Raw genomic sequence first — 9,931 nt, forward strand, 5'->3', positions numbered from 1 at the left:
TTGGCAGTATAAAAATATCTACAGCACCTTGTATTCCCAGGTGGTCTCCCATCCAAGTACTAACCAGGCCCAACACTGCTTAGCTTCCAATATCAGATGAGATTGGGCGTACCCAGTGTGGTTTGGATGTAGATGAGCTTTGTGGTTTCTGTTAGAACTTTTCTACTTCTAACTACTGGTTCATAAATGAACACGTTTGAAAATGGAATGCATCAACAGAACGGTGTTGGCAGTATAAAAATATCTACAGCACCTTGTATTCCCAGGTGGTCTCCCATCCGAGTACTAACCAGGCCCAACACTGCTTAGCTTCCAAGATCAGATGAGATTGGGTGTATCCAGTGTGGTGTGGCTGTAGATGAGCTTTGTGATTTCTGTTAGAACTTTTCTACTTCTAACTACTGGTTCATAAATGAATACATTTGAAAATGGAATGCATCAATAGAACGGTGTTGGCAGTATAAAAATATCTACAGCACATTGTATTCCCAGGTGGTCTCCTATCCAAGTACTAACCAGGCCCAACACTGCTTAGCTTCCAAGATCAGATGAGATTGGGCATATCCAGTGTGGTGTGGCTGTACATGAGCTTTGTGATTTCTGTTAGAACTTTTCTACTTCTAACTACTGGTTCATAAATGAATACGTTTGAAAATGGAATGCATCAACAGAACGGTGTTGGCAGTATTAAAATATCTACAGCACCTTGTATTCCCAGGTGGTCTCCCATCCAAGTACTAACCAGGCACAACACTGCTTAGTTTCCAAGATCAGATGAGATTGGGCGTATCCAGTGTGGTGTGCCTGTAGATGAGCTTTGTGGTTTCTGTTAGAACTTTTCTACTTCTAACTACTGGTTCATAAATGAATACGTTTGAAAATGGAATGCATCAACAGAACGGTGTTGGCAGTATAAAAATATCTACAGCACCTTGTATTCCCAGGTGGTCTCCCATCCAAGTACTAACCAGGCCCAACACTGCTTAGCTTCCAAGATCAGATGAGATTGGGCGTATCCAGTGTGGTTTGGATGTAGATGAGCTTTGTGGTTTCTGTTAGAACTTTTCTACTTCTAACTACTGGTTCATAAATGAATACGTTTGAAAATGGAATGCATCAACAGAACGGTGTTGGCAGTATAAAAATATCTACAGCACCTTGTAAACCCAGGTGGTCTCCCATCCAAGTACGAACCAGGCCCAACACTGCTTAGCTTCCAAGATCTGATGAGATTGGGCGTATCCAGTGTGGAGTGGCTGTAGATGAGCTTTGTGTTTTCTGTTAGAACTTTTCTACTTCTAACTACTGGTTCATAAATGAATAAGTTTGAAAATGGAATGCATCAACAGAACGGTGTTGGCAGTATAAAAATATCTACAGCACCTTGTATTCCCAGGTGGTCTCCCATCCAAGTACTAACCAGGCCCAACACTGCTTAGCTTCCAATATCAGATGAGATTGGGCGTACCCAGTGTGGTGTGGCTGTAGATGACCTTTGTGGTTTCTGTTAGAACTTTTCTACTTCTAACTACTGGTTCATTAATGAATACGTTTGAAAATGGAATGCATCAACAGAACGGTGTTGGCAGTATAAAAATATCTACAGCACCTTGTATTCCCAGGTGGTCTCCCATCTAAGTGCTAACCAGGCCCAACACTGCTTAGCTTCTAAGATCAGATGAGATTGGGCGTATCCAGTGTGGTGTGGCTGTAGATGAGCTTTGTGGTTTCTGTTAGAACTTTTCTACTTCTAACTACTGGTTCATAAATGAATACGTTTGAAAATGGAATGCATCAACAGAACGTTGTTGGCAGTATAAAATATCTACAGCACCTTGTATTCCCAGGTGGTCTCCCATCCAACTACTAACCAGGCCCAACACTGCTTAGCTTCCAAGATCAGATGAGATTGGGCGTATCCAGTGTGGTGTGGCTGTAGATGAGCTGTGGGGTTTCTGTTAGATCTTTTCTACTTCTAACTACTGGTTCATAAATGAATACGTTTGAAAATGGAATGCATCAACAGAACGGTGTTGGCAGTATAAAAATATCTACAGAACCTTGTATTCCCAGGTGGTCTCCCATCCAAGCACTAACCAGGCCCAACACTGCTTAGCTTCCAAGATCAGATGAGATTGGGTGTATCCAGTGTGGTGTGGCTGTAGATGAGCTTTGTGGTTTCTGTTAGATCTTTTCTACTTCTAACTACTGGTTCATAAATGAATTCGTTTGAAAATGGAATGCATCAACAGAACGGTGTTGGCAGTATAAAAATATCTACAGAACCTTGTATTCCCAGGTGGTCTCCCATCCAAGTACTAACCAGGCCCAACACTGCTTAGCTTCCAATATCAGATGAGATTGGGCGTACCCAGTGTGGTTTGGATGTAGACGAGCTTTGTGGTTTCTGTTAGAACTTTTCTACTTCTAACTACTGGTTCATAAATGAACACGTTTGAAAATGGAATGCATCAACAGAACGGTGTTGGCAGTATAAAAATATCTACAGCACCTTGTATTCCCAGGTGGTCTCCCATCCGAGTACTAACCAGGCCCAACACTGCTTAGCTTCCAAGATCAGATGAGATTGGGTGTATCCAGTGTGGTGTGGCTGTACATGAGCTTTGTGATTTCTGTTAGAACTTTTCTACTTCTAACTACTGGTTCATAAATGAATACATTTGAAAATGGAATGCATCAACAGAACGGTGTTGGCAGTATAAAAATATCTACAGCACATTGTATTCCCAGGTGGTCTCCTATCCAAGTACTAACCAGGCCCAACACTGCTTAGCTTCCAATATCAGATGAGATTGGGCGTACTCAGTGTGGTGTGGCTGTAGATGACCTTTGTGGTTTCTGTTAGAACTTTTCTACTTCTAACTACTGGTTCATAAATGAATACGTTTGAAAATGGAATGCATCAACAGAACGGTGTTGGCAGTATTAAAATATCTACAGCACCTTGTATTCCCAGGTGGTCTCCCATCCAAGTACTAACCAGGCACAACACTGCTTAGTTTCCAAGATCAGATGAGATTGGGCGTATCCAGTGTGGTGTGGCTGTAGATGAGCTTTGTGGTTTCTGTTAGAACTTTTCTACTTCTAACTACTGGTTCATAAATGAATACGTTTGAAAATGGAATGCATCAACAGAACGGTGTTGGCAGTATAAAAATATCTACAGCACCTTGTATTCCCAGGTGCTCTCCCATCCAAGTACTAACCAGGAACAACACTGCTTAGCTTCCAAGATCAGATGAGATTGGGCGTATCCAGTGTGGTTTGGATGTAGATGAGCTTTGTGGTTTCTGTTAGAACTTTTCTACTTCTAACTACTGGTTCATAAATGAATACGTTTGAAAATGGAATGCATCAACAGAACGGTGTTGGCAGTATAAAAATATCTACAGCACCTTGTATTCCCAGGTGGTCTCCCATCCAAGTACGAACCAGGCCCAACACTGCTTAGCTTCCAAGATCTGATGAGATTGGGCGTATCCAGTGTGGAGTGGCTGTAGATGAGCTTTGTGGTTTCTGTTAGAACTTTTCTACTTCTAACTACTGGTTCATAAATGAATAAGTTTGAAAATGGAATGCATCAACAGAACGGTGTTGGCAGTATAAAAATATCTACAGCACCTTGTATTCCCAGGTGGTCTCCCATCCAAGTACTAACCAGGCCCAACACTGCTTAGCTTCCAATATCAGATGAGATTGGGCGTACCCAGTGTGGTGTGGCTGTAGATGACCTTTGTGGTTTCTGTTAGAACTTTTCTACTTCTAACTACTGGTTCATTAATGAATACGTTTGAAAATGGAATGCATCAACAGAACGGTGTTGGCAGTATAAAAATATCTACAGCACCTTGTATTCCCAGGTGGTCTCCCATCTAAGTGCTAACCAGGCCCAACACTGCTTAGCTTCTAAGATCAGATGAGATTGGGCGTATCCAGTGTGGTGTGGCTGTAGATGAGCTTTGAGGTTTCTGTTAGAACTTTTCTACTTCTAACTACTGGTTCATAAATGAATACGTTTGAAAATGGAATGCATCAACAGAACGTTGTTGGCAGTATAAAAATATCAACAGCACCTTGTATTCCCAGGTGGTCTCCCATCCAAGTACTAACCAGGCCCAACACTGCTTAGCTTCCAAGATCAGATGAGATTGGGCGTATCCAGTGTGGTGTGGCTGTAGATGAGCTGTGGGGTTTCTGTTAGATCTTTTCTACTTCTAACTACTGGTTCATAAATGAATACGTTTGAAAATGGAATGCATCAACAGAACGGTGTTGGCAGTATAAAAATATCTACAGAACCTTGTATTCCCTGGTGGTCTCCCATCCAAGCACTAACCAGGCCCAACACTGCTTAGCTTCCAAGATCAGATGAGATTGGGTGTATCCAGTGTGGTGTGGCTGTAGATGAGCTTTGTGGTTTCTGTTAGATCTTTTCTACTTCTAACTACTGGTTCATAAATGAATACGTTTGAAAATGGAATGCATCAACAGAACGGTGTTGGCAGTATAAAAATATCTACAGCACCTTGTATTCCCAGGTGGTCTCCCATCCAAGTACTAACCAGGCCCTACACTGCTAAGCTTCCAAGATCAGATGAGATTGGGCGTATCCAGTGTGGTGTGGCTGTAGATGAGCTTTGTGGTTTCTGTTAGAACTTTTCTACTTCTAACTACTGGTTCATAAATGAGTACGTTTGAAAATGGAATGCATCAACAGAACGGTGTTGGCAGTATAACAATATCTACAGCACCTTGTATTCCCAGGTGGTCTCCCATCCAAGTACTAACCAGGCCCTACACTGCTAAGCTTCCAAGATCAGATGAGATTGGGCGTATCCAGTGTGGTGTGGCTGTAGATGAGCTTTGTGGTTTCTGTTAGAACTTTTCTACTTCTAACTACTGGTTCATAAATGAGTACGTTTGAAAATGGAATGCATCAACAGAACGGTGTTGGCAGTATAACAATATCTACAGCACCTTGTATTCCCAGGTGGTCTCCCATCCAAGTACTAACCAGGCCCAACACTGCTAAGCTTCCAAGATCAGATGAGATTGGGCGTATCCAGTGTGGTGTGGCTGTAGATGAGCTTTGTGGTTTCTGTTAGAACTTTTCTACTTCTAACTACTGGTTCATAAATGAGTACGTTTGAAAATGGAATGCATCAACAGAATGGTGTTGGCAGTATAAAAATATCTACAGCACCTTGTATTCCCAGGTGGTCTCCCATCCAACTACTAACCAGGCCCAACACTGCTTAGATTCCAAGATCAGATGAGATTGGGCGTATCCAGTGTGCTGTGACTGTAGATGAGCTTTGTGGTTTCTGTTAGAACTTTTTTACTTCTAACTACTGGTTCATAAATGAATACGTTTGAAAATGGAATGCATCAACAGAACGGTGTTGGCAGTATAAAAATATCTACAGCACCTTGTATTCCCAGGTGGTCTCCCATCCAAGTACTAACCAGGCCCAACACTGCTTAGCTTCCAAAATCAGATGAGATTGGGCGTATCCAGTGTGGTGTGGCTTTAGATGAGCTTTGTGGTTTCAGTTAGAACTTTTCTACTTCTAACTACTGGTTCATAAATGAATACGTTTGAAAATGGAATGCATCAACAGAACGGTGTTGGCAGTATAAAAATATCTACAGCACCTTGTATTCCCAGGTGGGCTCCCTTCCAAGTACTAACCAGGTCCAACACTGCTTAGCTTCCAAGATCAGATGAGATTGGGCATATCCAATGTGGTATGGCTGTAGATGAGCTTTGTGGTTACTGTTAGAACTTTTCTACTTCTAACTACAGGTTCATAAATGAATACGTTTGAAAATTGAATGCATCAACAGAATGGTGTTGGCAGTATAAAAATATCTACAGGACCTTGTATTCCCAGGTGGTCTCCCATCCAAGTACTAACCAGGCCCAACACTGCTTAGCTTCCAAGATCAGATGAGATTGGGCATATCCAGAGTGGTGTGGCTGTAGATGAGCTTTGTGGTTTTTGTTAGAACTTTTCTACTTCTAACTACTGGTTCATAAATGAGTACGTTTGAAAATGGAATGCATCAACAGAACGGTGTTGGCAGTATAAAAATATCTACAGCACCTTGTATTCCCAGGTGGTCTACCATCCAAGTACTAACCAGGCCCAACACTGCTTAGCTTCCAAGATCAGATGAGATTGAGCGTATCCAGTGTGGTGTGGCTGTAGATGAGCTTTGTGGTTTCTGTTAGAACTTTTCTACTTCTAACTACTGGTTCATAAATTAATACATTTGAAAATGGAAAACATCAACAGAACGGTGTTGGCAGTAAAAAAATATCTACAGCACCTTGTATTCCAAGGTGCTCTCCCATCCAAGTACTAACCAGGCCCAACACTGCTTAGCTTCCAAGATCAGATGAGATTGGGCGTATCCAGTGTGGTGTGGCTGTAGATGAGCTTTGTGGTTTCTGTTAGAACTTTTCTACTTCTAACTACTGGTTCATAAATGAGTACGTTTGAAAATGGAATGCATCAACAGAACGGTGTTGGCAGTATAAAAATATCTACAGCACCTTGTATTCCCAGGTGGTCTCCCATCCAACTACTAACCAGGCCCAACACTGCTTAGATTCCAAGATCAGATGAGATTGGGCGTATCCAGTGTGGTGTGACTGTAGATGAGCTTTGTGGTTTCTGTTAGAACTTTTCTACTTCTAACTACTGGTTCATAAATGAATACGTTTGAAAATGGAATGCATCAACAGAACGGTGTTGGCAGTATAAAAATATCTACAGCACCTTGTATTCCCAGGTGGTATCCCATCCAAGTACTAACCAGGCCAAACACTGCTTAGCTACCAAGATCAGATGAGATTGGGCGTATCCAATGTGGCTTGGCTGTAGATGAGCTTTGTGGTTTCTGTTAGAACTTTTCTACTTCTTACTACTGGTTCATAAATGAATACGTTTGAAAATGGAATGCATCAACAGAACGGTGTTGGCAGTATAAAAGTATCTACAGCACCTTGTATTCCCGGGTGGTCTCCCATCCAAGTACTAACCAGGCCCAATACTGCTTTGCTTCCAAGATCAGATGAGCTTGGGTGTATCCAGTGTGGTGTGGCTGTAGATGAGCTTTGTGGTTTCTGTTAGAACTTTTCTACTTCTAACTACTGGTTCATAAATTAATACGTTTGAAAATGGAATGCATCAACAGAACGGTGTTGGCAGTATAAAAATATCTACAGCACCTTGTATTCCCAGGTGGTCTCCCATCCAAGTACTAACCAGGCCCAACACTGCTTAGCTTCCAAGATCAGATGAGAATGGGTGTATCCAGTGTGGTGTGGCTGTAGATGAGCTTTGGGGTTTCTGTTAGATCTTTTCTACTTCTAACTACCGGTTCATAAATGAATACGTTTGAAAATGGAATGCATCAACAGAACGGTGTTGGCAGTATAAAAATATCTACAGAACCTTGTATTCCCAGGTGGTCTCCCATCCATGTACTAACCAGGCCCAACACTGCTTAGCTTCCAAGATCAGATGAGATTGGGTGTATCCAGTGTGGTGTGGCTGTAGATGAGCTTTGTGGTTTCTGTTAGATCTTTTCTACTTCTAACTACTGGTTCATAAATGAATACGTTTGAAAATGGAATGCATCAACAGAACGGTGTTGGCAGTATAAAAATATCTACAGCACCTTGTATTCCCAGGTGGTCTCCCATCCAAGTACTAACCAGGCCCAACACTGCTAAGCTGCCAAGATCAGATGAGATTGGGCGTATCCAGTGTGGTGTGGCTGTAGATGAGCTTTGTGGTTTCTGTTAGAACTTTTCTACTTCTAACTACTGGTTCATAAATGAATACATTTGAAAATGGAATGCATCAACAGAACGGTGTTGGCAGTATAAAAATATCTACAGCACATTGTATTCCCAGGTGGTCTCCTATCCAAGTACTAACCAGGCCCAACACTGCTTAGCTTCCAAGATCTGATGAGATTGGGCGTATCCAGTGTGGAGTGGCTGTAGATGAGCTTTGTGGTTTCTGTTAGAACTTTTCTACTTCTAACTACTGGTTCATAAATGAATAAGTTTGAAAATGGAATGCATCAACAGAACGGTGTTGGCAGTATAAAAATATCTACAGCACCTTGTATTCCCAGGTGGTTTCCCATCCAAGTACTAACCAGGCCCAACACTGCTTAGCTTCCAATATCAGATGAGATTGGGCGTACCCAGTGTGGTGTGGCTGTAGATGACCTTTGTGGTTTCTGTTAGAACTTTTCTACTTCTAACTACTGGTTCATTAATGAATACGTTTGAAAATGGAATGCATCAACAGAACGGTGTTGGCAGTATAAAAATATCTACAGCACCTTGTATTCCCAGGTGGTCTCCCATCTAAGTGCTAACCAGGCCCAACACTGCTTAGCTTCCAAGATCAGATGAGATTGGGCGTATCCAGTGTGGTGTGGCTGTAGATGAGCTTTGTGGTTTCTGTTAGAACTTTTCTACTTCTAACTACTGGTTCATAAATGAATACGTTTGAAAATGGAATGCATCAACAGAACGTTGTTGGCAGTATAAAAATATCTACAGCACCTTGTATTCCCAGGTGGTCTCCCATCCAACTACTAACCAGGCCCAACACTGCTTAGCTTCCAAGATCAGATGAGATTGGGCGTATCCAGTGTGGTGTGGCTGTAGATGAGCTGTGGGGTTTCTGTTAGATCTTTTCTACTTCTAACTACTGGTTCATAAATGAATACGTTTGAAAATGGAATGCATCAACAGAACGGTGTTGGCAGTATAAAAATATCTACAGAACCTTGTATTCCCTGGTGGTCTCCCATCCAAGCACTAACCAGGCCCAACACTGCTTAGCTTCCAAGATCAGATGAGATTGGGTGTATCCAGTGTGGTGTGGCTGTAGATGAGCTTTGTGGTTTCTGTTAGATCTTTTCTACTTCTAACTACTGGTTCATAAATGAATACGTTTGAAAATGGAATGCATCAACAGAACGGTGTTGGCAGTATAAAAATATCTACAGCACCTTGTATTCCCAGGTGGTCTCCCATCCAAGTACTAACCAGGCCCTACACTGCTAAGCTTCCAAGATCAGATGAGATTGGGCGTATCCAGTGTGGTGTGGCTGTAGATGAGCTTTGTGGTTTCTGTTAGAACTTTTCTACTTCTAACTACTGGTTCATAAATGAGTACGTTTGAAAATGGAATGCATCAACAGAACGGTGTTGGCAGTATAACAATATCTACAGCACCTTGTATTCCCAGGTGGTCTCCCATCCAAGTACTAACCAGGCCCTACACTGCTAAGCTTCCAAGATCAGATGAGATTGGGCGTATCCAGTGTGGTGTGGCTGTAGATGAGCTTTGTGGTTTCTGTTAGAACTTTTCTACTTCTAACTACTGGTTCATAAATGAGTATGTTTGAAAATGGAATGCATCAACAGAACGGTGTTGGCAGTATAACAATATCTACAGCACCTTGTATTCCCAGGTGGTCTCCCATCCAAGTACTAACCAGGCCCAACACTGCTAAGCTTCCAAGATCAGATGAGATTGGGCGTATCCAGTGTGGTGTGGCTGTAGATGAGCTTTGTGGTTTCTGTTAGAACTTTTCTACTTCTAACTACTGGTTCATAAATGAGTACGTTTGAAAATGGAATGCATCAACAGAACGGTGTTGGCAGTATAAAAATATCTACAGCACCTTGTATTCCCAGGTGGTCTCCCATCCAACTACTAACCAGGCCCAACACTGCTTAGATTCCAAGATCAGATGAGATTGGGCGTATCCAGTGTGCTGTGACTGTAGATGAGCTTTGTGGTTTCTGTTAGAACTTTTTTACTTCTAACTACTGGTTCATAAATGAATACGTTTGAAAATGGAATGCATC

At 42.0% G+C, this 9,931-nt stretch overlaps 23 non-coding genes and 21 pseudogenes across 23 annotated transcripts; all 44 read right to left on the reverse strand.

Moving 5' to 3' along the window:
• Window positions 1–15: 15 nt before the first annotated feature.
• On the reverse strand, window positions 16–134 carry LOC134889721 (5S ribosomal RNA; annotated as a pseudogene).
• Window positions 135–241: 107 nt separating this feature from the next.
• Window positions 242–360, reverse strand: LOC134900964 (5S ribosomal RNA). Its single transcript, XR_010174464.1, has one exon. It is a non-coding gene; the product is annotated as a 5S ribosomal RNA (ribosomal RNA).
• Window positions 361–467: 107 nt separating this feature from the next.
• Window positions 468–586, reverse strand: LOC134893386 (5S ribosomal RNA; annotated as a pseudogene).
• A 107-nt stretch (window positions 587–693) lies between these two features.
• LOC134892805 (5S ribosomal RNA) lies at window positions 694–812 on the reverse strand (annotated as a pseudogene).
• Window positions 813–919: 107 nt separating this feature from the next.
• On the reverse strand, window positions 920–1,038 carry LOC135065270 (5S ribosomal RNA). The gene has a single exon (XR_010251553.1). It is a non-coding gene; the product is annotated as a 5S ribosomal RNA (ribosomal RNA).
• Window positions 1,039–1,145: 107 nt separating this feature from the next.
• Window positions 1,146–1,264, reverse strand: LOC134893399 (5S ribosomal RNA; annotated as a pseudogene).
• A 107-nt stretch (window positions 1,265–1,371) lies between these two features.
• On the reverse strand, window positions 1,372–1,490 carry LOC135069422 (5S ribosomal RNA). The gene has a single exon (XR_010255603.1). It is a non-coding gene; the product is annotated as a 5S ribosomal RNA (ribosomal RNA).
• A 107-nt stretch (window positions 1,491–1,597) lies between these two features.
• LOC134890238 (5S ribosomal RNA) lies at window positions 1,598–1,716 on the reverse strand (annotated as a pseudogene).
• Window positions 1,717–1,822: 106 nt separating this feature from the next.
• Window positions 1,823–1,941, reverse strand: LOC135061854 (5S ribosomal RNA). The gene has a single exon (XR_010248222.1). It is a non-coding gene; the product is annotated as a 5S ribosomal RNA (ribosomal RNA).
• A 107-nt stretch (window positions 1,942–2,048) lies between these two features.
• On the reverse strand, window positions 2,049–2,167 carry LOC134884286 (5S ribosomal RNA). The gene has a single exon (XR_010168438.1). It is a non-coding gene; the product is annotated as a 5S ribosomal RNA (ribosomal RNA).
• Window positions 2,168–2,274: 107 nt separating this feature from the next.
• LOC134894641 (5S ribosomal RNA) lies at window positions 2,275–2,393 on the reverse strand (annotated as a pseudogene).
• A 107-nt stretch (window positions 2,394–2,500) lies between these two features.
• LOC135062320 (5S ribosomal RNA) lies at window positions 2,501–2,619 on the reverse strand. Its single transcript, XR_010248673.1, has one exon. It is a non-coding gene; the product is annotated as a 5S ribosomal RNA (ribosomal RNA).
• Window positions 2,620–2,726: 107 nt separating this feature from the next.
• Window positions 2,727–2,845, reverse strand: LOC134893584 (5S ribosomal RNA; annotated as a pseudogene).
• A 107-nt stretch (window positions 2,846–2,952) lies between these two features.
• Window positions 2,953–3,071, reverse strand: LOC134888274 (5S ribosomal RNA; annotated as a pseudogene).
• A 107-nt stretch (window positions 3,072–3,178) lies between these two features.
• Window positions 3,179–3,297, reverse strand: LOC134895648 (5S ribosomal RNA; annotated as a pseudogene).
• A 107-nt stretch (window positions 3,298–3,404) lies between these two features.
• LOC135067226 (5S ribosomal RNA) lies at window positions 3,405–3,523 on the reverse strand. The gene has a single exon (XR_010253447.1). It is a non-coding gene; the product is annotated as a 5S ribosomal RNA (ribosomal RNA).
• A 107-nt stretch (window positions 3,524–3,630) lies between these two features.
• LOC135069423 (5S ribosomal RNA) lies at window positions 3,631–3,749 on the reverse strand. Its single transcript, XR_010255604.1, has one exon. It is a non-coding gene; the product is annotated as a 5S ribosomal RNA (ribosomal RNA).
• A 107-nt stretch (window positions 3,750–3,856) lies between these two features.
• LOC134890239 (5S ribosomal RNA) lies at window positions 3,857–3,975 on the reverse strand (annotated as a pseudogene).
• A 107-nt stretch (window positions 3,976–4,082) lies between these two features.
• Window positions 4,083–4,201, reverse strand: LOC135061381 (5S ribosomal RNA). The gene has a single exon (XR_010247764.1). It is a non-coding gene; the product is annotated as a 5S ribosomal RNA (ribosomal RNA).
• A 107-nt stretch (window positions 4,202–4,308) lies between these two features.
• On the reverse strand, window positions 4,309–4,427 carry LOC134888009 (5S ribosomal RNA; annotated as a pseudogene).
• Window positions 4,428–4,534: 107 nt separating this feature from the next.
• LOC135066956 (5S ribosomal RNA) lies at window positions 4,535–4,653 on the reverse strand. The gene has a single exon (XR_010253189.1). It is a non-coding gene; the product is annotated as a 5S ribosomal RNA (ribosomal RNA).
• Window positions 4,654–4,760: 107 nt separating this feature from the next.
• On the reverse strand, window positions 4,761–4,879 carry LOC135066957 (5S ribosomal RNA). The gene has a single exon (XR_010253190.1). It is a non-coding gene; the product is annotated as a 5S ribosomal RNA (ribosomal RNA).
• A 107-nt stretch (window positions 4,880–4,986) lies between these two features.
• On the reverse strand, window positions 4,987–5,105 carry LOC135066312 (5S ribosomal RNA). Its single transcript, XR_010252563.1, has one exon. It is a non-coding gene; the product is annotated as a 5S ribosomal RNA (ribosomal RNA).
• Window positions 5,106–5,212: 107 nt separating this feature from the next.
• LOC134893039 (5S ribosomal RNA) lies at window positions 5,213–5,331 on the reverse strand (annotated as a pseudogene).
• Window positions 5,332–5,438: 107 nt separating this feature from the next.
• Window positions 5,439–5,557, reverse strand: LOC134886935 (5S ribosomal RNA; annotated as a pseudogene).
• A 107-nt stretch (window positions 5,558–5,664) lies between these two features.
• LOC134887427 (5S ribosomal RNA) lies at window positions 5,665–5,783 on the reverse strand (annotated as a pseudogene).
• Window positions 5,784–5,890: 107 nt separating this feature from the next.
• Window positions 5,891–6,009, reverse strand: LOC134887305 (5S ribosomal RNA; annotated as a pseudogene).
• Window positions 6,010–6,116: 107 nt separating this feature from the next.
• Window positions 6,117–6,235, reverse strand: LOC135066626 (5S ribosomal RNA). Its single transcript, XR_010252869.1, has one exon. It is a non-coding gene; the product is annotated as a 5S ribosomal RNA (ribosomal RNA).
• A 107-nt stretch (window positions 6,236–6,342) lies between these two features.
• Window positions 6,343–6,461, reverse strand: LOC134886557 (5S ribosomal RNA). The gene has a single exon (XR_010170637.1). It is a non-coding gene; the product is annotated as a 5S ribosomal RNA (ribosomal RNA).
• A 107-nt stretch (window positions 6,462–6,568) lies between these two features.
• Window positions 6,569–6,687, reverse strand: LOC134887460 (5S ribosomal RNA; annotated as a pseudogene).
• A 107-nt stretch (window positions 6,688–6,794) lies between these two features.
• On the reverse strand, window positions 6,795–6,913 carry LOC134892365 (5S ribosomal RNA; annotated as a pseudogene).
• Window positions 6,914–7,020: 107 nt separating this feature from the next.
• LOC134889288 (5S ribosomal RNA) lies at window positions 7,021–7,139 on the reverse strand (annotated as a pseudogene).
• A 107-nt stretch (window positions 7,140–7,246) lies between these two features.
• Window positions 7,247–7,365, reverse strand: LOC135061665 (5S ribosomal RNA). Its single transcript, XR_010248040.1, has one exon. It is a non-coding gene; the product is annotated as a 5S ribosomal RNA (ribosomal RNA).
• Window positions 7,366–7,472: 107 nt separating this feature from the next.
• On the reverse strand, window positions 7,473–7,591 carry LOC135070086 (5S ribosomal RNA). The gene has a single exon (XR_010256261.1). It is a non-coding gene; the product is annotated as a 5S ribosomal RNA (ribosomal RNA).
• A 107-nt stretch (window positions 7,592–7,698) lies between these two features.
• Window positions 7,699–7,817, reverse strand: LOC135069778 (5S ribosomal RNA). Its single transcript, XR_010255960.1, has one exon. It is a non-coding gene; the product is annotated as a 5S ribosomal RNA (ribosomal RNA).
• A 107-nt stretch (window positions 7,818–7,924) lies between these two features.
• On the reverse strand, window positions 7,925–8,043 carry LOC134889798 (5S ribosomal RNA; annotated as a pseudogene).
• Window positions 8,044–8,150: 107 nt separating this feature from the next.
• On the reverse strand, window positions 8,151–8,269 carry LOC134885939 (5S ribosomal RNA). Its single transcript, XR_010170039.1, has one exon. It is a non-coding gene; the product is annotated as a 5S ribosomal RNA (ribosomal RNA).
• Window positions 8,270–8,376: 107 nt separating this feature from the next.
• On the reverse strand, window positions 8,377–8,495 carry LOC135070425 (5S ribosomal RNA). Its single transcript, XR_010256590.1, has one exon. It is a non-coding gene; the product is annotated as a 5S ribosomal RNA (ribosomal RNA).
• Window positions 8,496–8,602: 107 nt separating this feature from the next.
• On the reverse strand, window positions 8,603–8,721 carry LOC135061855 (5S ribosomal RNA). The gene has a single exon (XR_010248223.1). It is a non-coding gene; the product is annotated as a 5S ribosomal RNA (ribosomal RNA).
• A 107-nt stretch (window positions 8,722–8,828) lies between these two features.
• Window positions 8,829–8,947, reverse strand: LOC134888008 (5S ribosomal RNA; annotated as a pseudogene).
• A 107-nt stretch (window positions 8,948–9,054) lies between these two features.
• On the reverse strand, window positions 9,055–9,173 carry LOC135066958 (5S ribosomal RNA). The gene has a single exon (XR_010253191.1). It is a non-coding gene; the product is annotated as a 5S ribosomal RNA (ribosomal RNA).
• Window positions 9,174–9,280: 107 nt separating this feature from the next.
• On the reverse strand, window positions 9,281–9,399 carry LOC135066959 (5S ribosomal RNA). The gene has a single exon (XR_010253192.1). It is a non-coding gene; the product is annotated as a 5S ribosomal RNA (ribosomal RNA).
• Window positions 9,400–9,506: 107 nt separating this feature from the next.
• LOC135066313 (5S ribosomal RNA) lies at window positions 9,507–9,625 on the reverse strand. The gene has a single exon (XR_010252564.1). It is a non-coding gene; the product is annotated as a 5S ribosomal RNA (ribosomal RNA).
• A 107-nt stretch (window positions 9,626–9,732) lies between these two features.
• LOC134893040 (5S ribosomal RNA) lies at window positions 9,733–9,851 on the reverse strand (annotated as a pseudogene).
• Between the last annotated feature and the right edge of the window lie 80 nt (window positions 9,852–9,931).

This window comes from Pseudophryne corroboree, chromosome 3 (assembly GCF_028390025.1).
Source record: "Pseudophryne corroboree isolate aPseCor3 chromosome 3, aPseCor3.hap2, whole genome shotgun sequence".
NCBI classification, from domain to species: Eukaryota; Metazoa; Chordata; class Amphibia; order Anura; family Myobatrachidae; genus Pseudophryne; species Pseudophryne corroboree.